Genomic DNA, 12021 nt, shown 5'->3' with positions numbered 1-12021 from the left:
AGAGGAAATATCAGGAGTAAGTTTTTTCACACAGAGAGTGGTGAGTGCGTGGAATGGGCTGCCAGCGACAGTGGTGGAGGTGGATACGACAGGGTCTTTTAAGAGACTCTTGGATAGGTACATGGAGCTTAGAAAAATAGAGGCTACGGGTAACCCTAGGTAATTTCTAAAGTATATGTTCAGCACAGCATTGTGTGCTAAAGGGTCTGTATTGTGCTGTAGGTTTTCTATGCTTCTGTTTCATTTACCCTTGGAATAGGAAATAGTGGAAAAAATTACAAAAGAAGGATAGAATTGGACTATTCCTCAACACAGTGGGCATAGCATCTGATGTCACATCGATCAATTGAGGAAAAGAGATTTAATTGTTACAGAAGAAAGGTGTCCAGAGCTGTCAGAACCACTTCCTGAAGTCCCAGATTCAACTCCAGAACCATCAGAACCACTTCCTGAAGTCCCAGAGCCAAATCCTACAACCACCACAGAGGAGGCCGCAGAACCTGAACTTGTTACATAGCCACAAGTTTCTCTTGCCAAGCAGAGTGAAGAGAACAGGCCCCCCCCCACCCCGGTCAGGAAAGATGTTATCCCACAAGAGTAAGGCTACGTCCACACTAGACCGGATAATTTTGAAAACGCTGGTTTCGTATAAAAATGATAGGCGTACACACCAGACGTTTTTGAAAGTACCTCCATCCACATTAAAACGAGTATTTGGGTGAATCTCCTCCTACTGGGCATGCGCAGGACACATCTACAGAAAACAAGTGAGGAGGAAACGGTATATTTGGTGCGTGTTTGTCCAGTTACAGACTAGAAAAACTTAAAAGGAAATTGCCAAATGATGGACAGCTGTAGGCTCTCACGCAGGAGGACTGAAAACTAAAAAAACAAATACTGGAGCGTATGGAGGCAACTGACAGGGAGTTTGCGGACAGTATGACCCGGCTGATGACAAACATTGAAAAACTGACTAAATCTGTTGCAGAGGAATTTGCAATGATGAGGAATATGATGGCCGCCCCCTGCCCTCCCCAGTACTTTTCACCGCCACAATACCAACCTCACAGCCACTACAATAGCTACACACACGGACACACAGACCCCCGGGTGGCCCCACCAACATCTTCCCCACTCCCACAGAGGGGTCGCCCTAGAAACATTTCCTACAGGCATAGTCTCTTCACCGATGAAAGGGACGACAGGTATTTTTAAAACCTCTGGTTACCCCGTACATACTACAATGCCCAACCGGCGTTTTCGGATTTAAACACTTTGGAGAGCGTTTTAGAAAAGCTCCGTTTTCAGGGGAGGAAAACACTGTTTCAGTGTGGACGGGGGGTCAAAACGAAGAGAAAAAGCTTCGGTTACGGATTTATCCCCTCTAGTGTGGACGTAGCCTTAGATGTCCTCCACGGTGATTAAACCTTTAGGCGTGAATGGGACAATTTAAAATTTTCGATGCTGTGGATGTGGTTCTGTCGATCTATTGGTTCTTCACTTTTAGTTTATGGCTAAAGTAAATGCAATACCTTTTGTAACTATTGTATTTAACAAAGTCAAATTAATCTTCTTTCACTTTTTGCTACAAACATTTGTAGAAGATAGTGTGCTCAGCTTCACATTTCTTATTTATATCTTGCCGCCTTCACCTTTCACAATGGGGTCAACAATTCAGAACAAGAGTTGGAGGACGTCTCCCCTCCCCGAACTAAATCTGCTGAAGTTCGCGGTAGCACCGCCATCACCATCTGATAATCAGCTGCTCCGCACACATGACGATCACCAATGATGGCTGTAACCCAGCACTTGTCTTAGGAAGTGCTGTTTAATCCAGCACAGTTATACAGTAAACCACCAGGGCAGTCTGCAATAACAAAAAATTATCTGTTCATCTGCCTGTTTCTTATTTTCCCTTATCGCTCCTCCCCTCTCTGTTCTTAATACTAATGTGCAGTTCACAACAGATGCTCTTCATTAACCTATCAAGTGGGTATAATTTATGTAAGGCTGGACTGTGAATGTCATATAGGAAGATTTGGTGACTGCAAAACCTAGCATTTGAAACTGCTCTCATCCTGACTTTTGCCCTCAAGCATTCCTCAACCCAATGCATCAGATATGATGTAGCAGAGAGGAGTGGAGGTTATCGCTCATTCTCTTCCCTAACATAAGGAGCAATGCACCCAGGTCGATGCCTAGATCTAGACACTGTACAAACAGACATCAACCGAATCTCAAAATACCAGGGATTTATATCAGGAGAGCTGTAGGCCAGCTGCATTGCCTGTGTTCCACATCTACTCAGCTCTGTGTTACACTGAAAGCTGCTACAGGCCAGTAGGTTTTGTATCTTGTAGCCCACCCCACCCAATTCCATTTTAAAGCTGGACACTAATTTATTTTACTTCCAGTAACCATGCCCCTCTGTTCTCCTTCGCTCCTCTTGCTCTTTTGTTTTCCCTCATTCCTGCAACCCTTCACCTCTTCTCTTCTCCCATCCTTACAACATGTCCATCACCTCCCTCTGGTTCTCAACCTCCTTCCCATTATTCCATGGTCTATTGTATTCTCCGAATAGATTCCTTCTTCTTCAGCACTTTACGTTTTCCACCTATCATCTCACATCGTTCTCTTTCGACTGTTCATCCCTTCCCCCACAGATGCTGCCTGGCCTGGTGAGTTCCTCCAACATGTGTATGTTGCTCAAGATTTCCTGCATCTGCAGAATATCTTGTGCCAGCTGACATATGTACCATCCCCCCATTCATTTGAATTAATTAGCCTTCATTATAATTCAGATTATTGTTTATTTCCCTCTATTTCACAACATTATTAATTTTTAAAATTAATTACCAATGTCTTAACTGGGCTTTTCATTTTTCTTTGTTTCTTTCTATTGATTTTTAGAAGTTGTAAACATTTTTAATCATTAATGGTGACTTCAACTGTTTTTAAACATCTCACTATCGAAGAAATAAAATCTGCAAACTTGGCCTTTGCTAAATTCATTTTGATGGGATACTGCTTGGGGTGAAGCCTGAAGAGCAGGGTACCCAGCTCCTCATTGCCACTGGTGGACACATCCTGAAACAAACGTGGCTGAGAACGGAGGGCTGGTGGTCTTTGTTGGCCCGGTGAAGCATGATCTGATGTGTATTCAGCCTATATCCCGCTAAGGCCTGCCCACCCACCTTCCACGTACTTTTGCAAGTGCTTCTTAAATGATAGTATTGTATCTGCCTCAACCTCCTCCTCTGGCAGTTTGTTCCATGGACTCACCTCCGTCTGCATGAAGAAGATGCCTCTCAGATCCCTTCCCCCCTCGCCTTTAATCCATGTCCCATATTTTTAGACTTACCCTATCTTGGGAAAAGACCATAACCGCCCACCTTATCTAAATGTGCAGAGTATAAGAAATAAGGTGGATGATCTTGTTGCAATATTACAGATTGCCAGGTATGATGTTGTGGCAATCACTGAATCATGGCTGAAGGATGGTTGTACAGGTCGACCTTCACTAATCCGGCACCACTGGGGCCTGAGGAGTGCCGGATTAGTGAAAATGCCGAATTACAGAAGGATCACATTAATCCGGCACTGATGCTTATCGAAGGAATTGGATTAGAGGTAGTTGGATTAGTGAAGCTCAACTGTAGTTAGGAGCTGAATGTCCAAGGTTACGCATTATATCGGAGGGATACGAAAGTAGGCAGGAGGGGTGGTGTGGCTCTACTGGTAAAAAATGGCATCAAATCAGTAGAAAGGTGTGACATAGGATCAGAAGGTGTTTAATCCCTGTGGGTTGAATTAAGAAACTACAAGGGTGAAAGGACATTAATGGCAGTTATATACAAGCCTCCCAACAGTGACTGGGAGGTGGACCACGGATTACAACAGGAAATAGGAAAGACGTGTCAAAAGGGCAATGTTATGGTAGTCATGGGAGATTTTAATATGCAGGTTGATTGGGAAAATCAGGTTGGTAATGGATCTCGTGAGTTTGTTGAATGCCTATGATGTGGCTTTTTAGAGCAGATTGTCATTGAGCCTACGAGGGCATCAGCTATACTGGATTGGGTGTTAAGTAATGAACTGGAGGTGAATGGGGAGCTTATGGTAAAAGAACCCTAAGGAACCAGTGATTACAATATGATTTGAGTTCAAATTGAAATTTGATAAGGAGAAAGTAAAGACTGATGTAGCATTATTTCAGTGGAGTAAGGGAAATTACAGTTGTATGAGAGAGGAGTTGGCCAAAGTAAATTGGCAGGAGCTGCTGGCAGGGATGTCAGCAAAGCAGGAATGGCATGTCTTTCTGGGAAAAATGAGAAAGGTGCATATCACATGTATTCCAAAAATGAAAAAATACTCAAATGGTAAAATAGGTCAATCATGGCTTACAAGGGGAGTCCAAACTGTTGTAAAAGCAAAAGAAAGGGCATACAACAAAACAAAAATTAGTGGGAAGATAGAGGATAGGGAAGTTTTTAAAAACCTACAGGGAGCAAATAAAAATCAGTAGAAGGGAAAAGATGTGAAATATGAAAACAAGCTAGCAAATAATACCAAAATGGACAGTAAAAGTTTTTTCAAGCATGTAAAAATTAAAAGAGAAACAGGAGTGGACATAGGACCACTTGAAAATGAGGCAGGAAAAATAATATTGGGGGACAAGGAGATGGCAGATGAACTAAATGAGTATTTTGCATCAGTCCTCACTGTGGAAGACACTAGCACTAATACAAGAGAGAAGGTGCTCAAAAAGCTAAAAGACCTAAAGATACACAAGTTCCCAGACCAGATGAGCTGCACTCTAGGGTTCTGAAAGACGTAGCGTTAGAGATTGTGGTGGCATTATAAATGATCTTTCAAAAATCATTGGACTCTGGCCTGGTGCCAGAGGACTGGAAAATTCCAAATGTCACTCCACTCTTTAAGAAAGGATGAAGGCAGCAGAAAGGAAATTATAGACCAGTTAGCCTGACCTCAGTGGTTGGGAAGATGTTAGAGTCAATTGTTCAGGATGAGGTGATGGAGTACTTGGTGACACAGGACAAGGTAGTACAAAGTCAGCATGGTTTCCTTCAGGGGAAATCCTGCCTGATGAACCTGTTGGAATTCTTTGAGGAAATTACCAGTAGGATAGATAAAGGGGATGTAGTGGATGTTGTATATTTGGACTTTCAGAAGGCCTTCGACAAGGTGCCACACATGAGGCTGCTTACCAAATCAGTAGTCTATGGTATTACAGGAGAGTTACTAACATGGTTAGAGCATTGGCTGATTGGTAAGAGGCAGCAAGTGGGAATAAAAAGATCCTTTTCTGGTTGGCTGCCAGTGACTGGTGGTGTTCCGCAGGGGTTGGTGTTGGGACCACTTCTTTTTATGCTGTATATAAATGATTTAGATGATGAAATAGATGGCTTTGTTGCCAAGTTTGCAGATGAACGAAGATTGGTGGAGGGGCAGGTAATGTTGAAGAAACAGGTAGGATGCAGAAGGACTTAGACAGATTAGGAGAATGGGCAAGAAAGTGGCAAATGAGATACAATGCTGGAAAATGCATGTACATGCACTTTGGTAGTAGAAATAAATATGCGCAATATTTTCTAAACGGGAAGAAAATCCAAAAATCTGAGATGCAAAGAGCCTTGGGAGTCCTTGTGCAGAACACCCTAAAGGTTAACTTGCAGGTTTGGTCAGTGGTGAGGAAGGCAAATGCCATGTGAGCATTCATTTCAAGAGGTCTAGAATACAAGAGCAAGGATGTGATGCTGAGGCTTTGTAATTCAGTGATGAGGCCTCCCCTTGAGTATTGAGAGCAGTTTAAGGCCCCTCATCTTAGAAAAGATCTGCTGGCATTGGAGAGGGTCCAGAGGAGGTTCACAAGGATGATTCCAGGAATGAAAGGGTTATCATACAAGGAACGTTTGATGGCTCTGGGTCTGTGCTCACAAGAATTCAGAAGGATGAGGTGGGATCTCATTGAAACCTTTTGAATGTTGAAAGGCCTAGACAGAGTAGATGTAGAAAGGTTGTTTCCCATGGTGGGAGAATCTAGGACAAGAGGGCACAGCCTAAGGATATAGGGGCGCCCTTTCAAAACAGAGTTGTGGGGAAATTTCTTTAACCAAAGGGTGGTGAATTTGTGGAATTTGTTGCCACATACAGCTGTGGAGCCCAGGTCGTTGAGTGTACTTGTGGTAGAGATTGATAGGTTCTTGAATGGAAATGACATCGAATGTTACGGGGAGAAGGCCAGGAACTGGGGTTGAAGAGGAGAAAAAAAAAAGAATCAGTGGAACAGACTGGATGGGCCAGATGGCCTAATTCTGTTCCTATGTTCTATGGTATTATCTATGTCTCTTATTAATTTTAAACTTTTCTTTTAGGTCACCCCTCCTTTTCCTTTGTCTCAAGGAATAAAGACCTAGCCAGACCAACCTCTCCCTATAACCAAGGCCCTCTTGTATTGGCAACATCCTCATAAATTTTCTCTGCACTTTTCCCAGTTTAAACAACATCTTTGTGAGAAGGTGAAATAAGTCTCCATTTATTTACTAAAATCAGATTTCTTACAAAAGCTTTGTAAATTTTAACGTTAAGTTAATAGCTATGAATTTTGTTTTATTTCTAAAAAGATTCAAGTCATTTGTTAAATTTTTAATGTTCCTAAAACTTTAAACATTCATGACATCCTTAAGATGCGTTGTCCTGAAAAACAATAACACGTCCTTTCACAGTCCTAAATTGCCTTTAGTTCAATTTAGAAAGGTGTGCAGGTGTTGTCTATTAAAGAAGTTTTCTTGGTATCTCTTCCATGTATGAACATGTACACTGCGACATGTACTTTGCATTTGGCATTCTCCTCCCAAGCAAAATGTACTTGATTTTTACTTCAATATTGCTTGGTGAGCTTTGAGCTTTAACTGAGCACTATGTGCTCTGCTAGCTCTTGTGTTAATTCTTTCCTGTCTTCCACAATTAGAATAGTGGCTACATGCAGCTTAAACTCTCTGGTAACCATACTGAAGTATCAAATTTACATACGTAACATTTACCAGGTGGATTCTAAGTATTGCTATATATATAAAATTGAAAGTGCAAGATAAAATCTTTAAGAATTAAAAACGTCTTCATTTTTGACAAATCAAATCCACTGACAAAAAACATATTGTGAAAACACAAGTTAAAGTGAGAGGAAAAATGCAGATGATTTTGACACAGCAGAACCTGACTTCCTCACAGTGAGGAAGGATGTTACACTAAAGAGGAACAAAATTACTATTCAGATGACGGATTATTATCCTGAAACTCAGTTTCTATATCCACTTAATCTGGCAGGGCTATTGAATTGAATTGACTTTATTTCTTATATCCTTCACATACCTGTATATGAGGAGCAAAAATCTTTACGTTACATTTTTGTCTAAATGTGCAATGTGCAATCAGAGTAATTTATTATTTATTTATAATAAATAGAACAGTCCATTTAATATAATATAGAATACACCCAAATCAGCGCGAGTTAATCAGTCCGATGGCCTGGTGGAAGAAGCTGTCCCAGAGCCTGTTGGTCCTGGCTTTTATGCTGCGGTACCGTTTCCCAGATGGTAGCAGCTGGAATAGATTGTGGTTGAGATGCCTTGGGCCCCCAATGATCCTATGGGCCCTTTTTACACACCTGTGTTTGTAAATGTCCTGAATCATGGGAAGTTCACACCTACAGATGCGCTGGGGGGTCCACACCACTCTTTGCAGAGTCCTGCGATTGAGGGAAGTACAATTCCCATACCAGGCAGTGATGCAGCCTGTCAGGATGCTCTCAATTGTGCTCCTGTTGGAAGTGCTTAGGATCTGGGGGCCCATACCAAACTTCCTCAACCGTCTGAGGTGTAAGAGGTGCTGTTGTGCCTTTTTCACCATACAGCTGGTGTATGGGTGTGTGAAGACCACGTGAGGTCCTTGATGATGTGGATGCTGAGAAACTTAAAGCTGTTTACCCTCTCAACCCCAGATCCATTGATTATTGAGTATTTGTAATATTTCCTATTTTTATTTCACAGTTTAAACATTTGCATGATTCTGCACTTGAACAGAGTTGCATATGAAGGTAACTTCGGAAAAAGGGTCATGTGCTAATACTTAAAAAATTACTTTATAAAATAATTCTCAACTTTAAGGTGCTTGATGTTTATCTTGAATCTTTGTTTTAATATTCCTTCCTTTACACCCCCCTTCCACAAATCATTGATTTCTTCCTGTGACTTAATTCCACCATTATTGTCATACTTTCCTAATATGACTCAACATAAACCAAGATAACAAGTTAAAAACCAAGATAGAAGTTATTCCACTGCAAAGTAAATTATGGCTGTGATGATTTTCCAGAAATAGCCGTTTTCCTTTATCTGTATGTAGAACTAGTTATGGGGTCTTCGCACAATAATTGATTTTAATCAGCAAATTTAAAAACCCATCACATGCTAAAGATACAGTTTGACAGCAATTGAAATATTGTGATAATATTTAAATGTTGTGGGTCAGAGCTGCGTGTGTGTGACTTGGTGGAAGTATTTCAGTATTACGTGGTTTCATAAATCTTAATCCATGTTTATAGAAAGCTCACTTTTGCCAATGGTGTAGCTTGAGGGGATGCATGCTTTCTATGAAGGGAACTTTTATTTGAACTTGGCAATTATTCAGTGAAATACTTTTCTCTAAATGTAAATGTGGCTGAAGTATGGCTGTACTTGGGAGCTGAATGTCCAAGGTTACACATTGTACTGGAGGGATAGGAAGGGTAGGCAGAGTGATGTGGTTCTGCTGGTAAAAGAAAAATGGCGTCAAATCAGTAGAAAGATGTAACACAGGATTGAAAGATGTTGAATCCTTGTGGGTTGAGGTAAGAGACTGCAAGGGTAAAAGGACCCTGATGGCATTTATATACAGGCTTCCCAACAGTAGCTGGGATGTGGACCACAGATTATATTAGGAAATAGAAAAGGCAGGTCAAAAGGGCGAAGTTCTGATAGTCATGGGAGATTTCAACATGCAGGTTGATTGAGAAAATCAGGTTGGTACTGGATCTCAAGAGAATGAGTTTGTTGAATGGCCGTGAGATGGCTTTTTAGATCATTATGTTGTTGAGCTAGTAGGCTATACCACAAAAGAAGAGAATATCAGCTATACTGGATTGGGTGTTAGGTAATGAACTGGATGTGATTAGGGAGCTTAAGGTAAAAGAATCGTTATGAGACAGTGATCACAATATGATTGAGTTCAACTTGAAATTTGATAGGGAGAAAGTAAAGGCTGACGTAGCAGTATTTCAGTGGAGTAAAGGAAATGACAGTGGTATTAGAGAGGAGTTGCCCAAAGTAAATTGGAAGGAGATGCTGGCAGGGATGACAGCAGAGCAGCAATGGCATGATTTTTTTGGGAGAAATAAGGAAGGTGCAGGACATACGCATTCCAAAAACTAAGAAATAGTCAAATGGCAAAATAGTAAAACCGTGGCTGACAAGGGAAGTCAAAGCTAATGTAAAAGCAAAAGAGAGGGCATACAACAAAACAAAAACTAATGGGAAGGTAGAGGATTTGGAACCTTTTTAAAACCTACAGAGAGCAACTAAAAGAATCATTTGGAGCGAAAGGATGAAATATGAAAGCAAACTAGAAAACAATATCAACATGGACAGTAAAAGCTTTTTACGTATGTAAAAAATAAAAGAGAGATGAGAGTGGATATAGGAACTCAGAAACTGAGGCCAGAGAAGTAATAACAGGGGAATAGGAGAAGGCAGATGAACTAAATTTTGCATTAGCCTTTACTGTGAAAGATACTAGCAGTATGCCAGATGTTGAAGGCTGTGAAGGAAGAGAAGGGAGTGCAGTTACAATTACAAGGGAGAAGGTGCTCAAAAAGCTGAAAACCTAAGGGTACATAAGTTACCCAGACCAGATGAAATGCACACTAGGGTTCTGAAAGAGGTAGCAGTAGATATAGTTGCGGCATTAGTCACGATCTTTCAAAAATCATTGGACTCTGGCACGGGGCCAGAGGTCCAGATAGTAACAAATGTCACTCTGCTCTTTAAGAAAGGAGGAAGGCAAATTATAGACCAGTTAGCCTGACCTCAGTGGTTGGGAAGATGTTGGAGTCAAATGTTAAGAATGAGTTTATGGAGTGCTTGGTGACACAGGACAAGATAGCGTAAAGTCAGCATGGTTTCCTCAAGGGAAAATCTTGCCTGATGAACCTGTTGGAATTCTTTAAGAAGATTACAAGTAGGATTGATAATGGGGATGCAGTGGATGTTGTATAATTGGACCTTCAGAAGGTCTTTGACAAGGTGCCACACGAGGCTGCTTACCAAGTTAGGGGCCCATGGTATTACAGGAAAGTTTCTAACATGATTAGAGCATTTGCTGATTGGTAGGAGGCAGCGAGTGGGAATGAAGAGATCATTTTCTGGTTGGCTGCCAGAGACTAGTGGTGTTCCACAGATGTTAGTGTTGGGACCTCTTCTTTTTATGCTGTATATCAATGACTTAGGTGATGGAATAGATGGCTTTGTTGCCAGGTTTGCAGATGATACAAAGGTTGGTGGAGGGGCAGGTAGTGTTGAGGAAACAGGTAGGATGCAGAAGGACTTAGACAGGTACAGGGGTAGGCAACCTTAAGCACAAATGATTTTCTAGCATGTGTTATTCATTAATTTGAGCCAAAACATAACTAGATATATTTAAACGGATAATTCCCATATTTCAAGTTCTTAATGGCTTTTATCTGGCCCACCATCTGCTCACTAATACGCAATCCAGCCCACAGAGGCAAAAGGGTTGCCAACCCCTGGGTTAGGAGAATGGGCAAGAAAGTGGAAAATGAAATACAATGTTGGAAAATGCACGGTCATGCACTTTGGTAGTAGAAATAAATGTGCAGACTCTTTTCAGAAAGGGAGAAAATCCAAAAATCTGAGATGTAAAGGGCCTTGGAAGTCCTTTGCAGAACACACTAAAGGTTAACTTACAGGTAAAGTCGGTGGTGAGGAAGGCAAATGCCATGTTGGCATTCATTTCAAGAGGTCCAGAATGCAAGAGCAGGGATGTGATTCTGAGGCTTCACAAGGCACTGGTGAGGCCTCACCTTTATATTGTGAACAGTTTTGGGCTTCTCATCTAAGAAAAGATTTGCTGGCATTGGAGAGGGTTCAGAGGAGGATAGTTCCTCTGAAGGATGCTTCTAGGAAGGGGTTTTATGAGGAACGTTTGATTAATCTGAGTCTGTACTCATTGGAATTTAAAAGGATGGGGGGGATCTCATTGAAACCATTCGAATGTTGAAAGGCCTAGTTTTAGTAGATGAGGAAAGGATGCTTCCCATGGTGGGGGTGTCTAGAATAAGAGGGCACAGCCTCAGAATAGAGGGGCATCCATTTAAAACAGAGATGGGGAGAAATTTCTTTTGCCAGATGTAGTGAATTTGTGGAATTTGTTTCAACAGGCAGCTGTGGAGGCCAGGCCATTGGGTGTATTTAAAGTAGAGCTTGATAGGTTCTTGATTGGACACGGCATCAAAGGTTATGGGGGGGAGGAAGGCCTGGGAGTGGGGTCAAGGAGGGGGAAAAAGATCAGCCATGATTGAATGGCAGAGCAGACTCAATGGGCCAAATGGACTAATTCTGCTCCTATGTCTTATCCTCTTAGGTCCCACAAATGATTTCTGTGTACATTATGCATCATGGCATATTCTCTCACACTATATCAAAGACGGAAACTAATTCAAACCTTTTTACAAAGTGATGGACCATGTCATTCTTTGACCTGAGCCAACACTGATGGCTGCATTCAGTGTGGTCCTTCTGCCTGTGTTCAGATATCTTAGCCCTGAAAACTAACACTCTGTCAAATCACTTCCCACGCCATCCTTGTTGTTGGAATCCACTGTCACAGAGCCACTCTGTTGATGGTAAACTTCCTTCAGTTGCAAATTTTGATGCTCGATGGATCATG

The 12021-nt window shown here is 41.5% G+C and overlaps 1 protein-coding gene across 3 annotated transcripts in view; it reads right to left on the bottom strand.

Annotated features, from left to right (window-relative positions):
- dlc1 (DLC1 Rho GTPase activating protein) overlaps positions 1-12021 on the bottom strand; it is a 528943-nt gene that overhangs the window by 344979 nt on the left and 171943 nt on the right. The window lies entirely within an intron of this gene.

This window comes from Mobula hypostoma, chromosome 3 (assembly GCF_963921235.1).
Source record: "Mobula hypostoma chromosome 3, sMobHyp1.1, whole genome shotgun sequence".
In the NCBI taxonomy this organism is placed as follows: Eukaryota; Metazoa; Chordata; class Chondrichthyes; order Myliobatiformes; family Myliobatidae; genus Mobula; species Mobula hypostoma.
Note: the sequence above shows the minus strand (reverse complement) of the source record. Positions and strands in the feature narration are given on the sequence as shown.